At 53.3% G+C, this 1466-nt stretch overlaps 1 long non-coding RNA gene across 4 annotated transcripts; it reads left to right on the forward strand.

Annotated features, from left to right (window-relative positions):
* The first annotated feature begins 130 nt into the window (after positions 1-130).
* On the forward strand, positions 131-1104 carry LOC119344407. Of its 4 annotated transcripts, none has more exons than XR_005166648.1 (2): positions 131-785; positions 879-1104. It is a non-coding gene; the product is annotated as an uncharacterized LOC119344407 (long non-coding RNA). The 4 variants fall into 4 exon arrangements; XR_005166647.1 differs by having other exon boundaries at positions 131-770; XR_005166650.1 differs by having other exon boundaries at positions 131-470; positions 713-1090.
* The last annotated feature ends 362 nt before the right edge of the window (positions 1105-1466 follow it).

A 1466-nucleotide genomic window follows, 5' to 3' on the forward strand; every position in this document is an offset into this window, starting at 1 on the left:
AGCAAGCCAGAGGGCTAAACGGCAGAGACCTGTTAAACTGTGGTTTACACAGATATTTTAAGGGACTTATACTAGATTAGGCTCGAATCTAAGGGCTGAATTGAAAATCCACCAAAGAGATAAGAAATCCCCAATTTCTTCTCCCGTGTGTGCTTCCTGGCCACTGGTAACTGCCGCCGCTCAGTGCGAACCGGCCGGTAGTTGCGCCACCGCCGCTGCTTGGGAAGCGAGGCCGTGTCGCACAGCGCCTGAGGGCACCGCCATGCGCAGGAAACTGTGCCGCACCGGAGTACGTTGGCCGCCCACTCGCGTCGAGCGCCGATGATCTTCGGGTGCGGTTGCAGCGCCTTAGGTGGTCGCTCGGACGAGCGCTGGAGGATGCCGCTGGGAAGGCCGGGGGCCTCTAGCCCCAGGTGCCCTCGTGCCAGGGGAAGCAGCGTCGGGCCGGCGTTGAGAACTTCGGCGTGGAGGTTAGTGCGTCTTGTGTGCAAGAGCAAAAAGAATGGAATATGGTCACCTGATGATGTAGCAATTAAGATCGAGAGTTTGGTGTTTGTATAAATTAATGCTTCATCGTCTTGGAGAAGGGGCGGCCCAGATCCTCGTTATTTTTCATGTGATCCCCTTTTCTCTTCTTCTGTTCTTGGCCGAACTTGGTGTTTCGTCTGTGAGGACGATTTTTCTCCTCAATCCTCTGTCTTCTTTTTGGCAGTTATTGGTATGGATTTTCGATCGAGTGATCCTGGATGCCAACGCCCATATCCTTTTCTGTGCGTCTTCCTTGTGTAATTGAAAATTGTGCCCAATTTCAAGTTCTGATGTTCCTGCTTGGAGTATGATAAATCCGCTCAATTGATTGATTTTCTGTCCTTTGGCAGAGTGTGTTCGAGGCTTCCAATTCTTGAATCGATGGAGGCTGGCGCTGCGTTCTTCCATCGGTTCTTCTTTCTTTGTAGTTCACGATTGATCAATTCTTCGTGAGATTCGTGTGAGCGCATATACATACAGGAGAAAAACAATTCATTGTTAGATTATTAATTGATGATTGCAAGAAGACAAGATCAATCAATCAATCTCCCTGATTAGTTTCTTTCCTTTTTGTACGAGGAACATCTCGTCTTCGCCGTGAATCGCGTGGTGGCCGAAACTCTAGTAGCCAACTTCTCCAGACTTCTCCAGTCATCGTCTGCGGCAATTGCAGATCGCCGGAGTGGCCTCCTCTGGCCATAGAGAGGCCTTGCCGTTTGCCGCCGCTGTCGTCGGCAGTCATGTGGCGGATTGAAGCGCCGGAGGGCGCCGCTTCGACGCGCCTACAGAGGAGGGCGTCGTCAACCATGGGGTGCCTCAGCCGCCTGCATCGCGCGCTGGTGCTGCGCCGCTGGAGCGCTGTCGAGGCCGAGGGTCCTCGTGTCCTTGGGGCCGGAGGGAGGGTCAGGGACGGTGGAGCCGTCGAGTTCTTGGCCTAA

This window comes from Triticum dicoccoides, unplaced genomic scaffold (assembly GCF_002162155.2).
Source record: "Triticum dicoccoides isolate Atlit2015 ecotype Zavitan unplaced genomic scaffold, WEW_v2.0 scaffold168265, whole genome shotgun sequence".
NCBI classification, from domain to species: Eukaryota; Viridiplantae; Streptophyta; class Magnoliopsida; order Poales; family Poaceae; genus Triticum; species Triticum dicoccoides.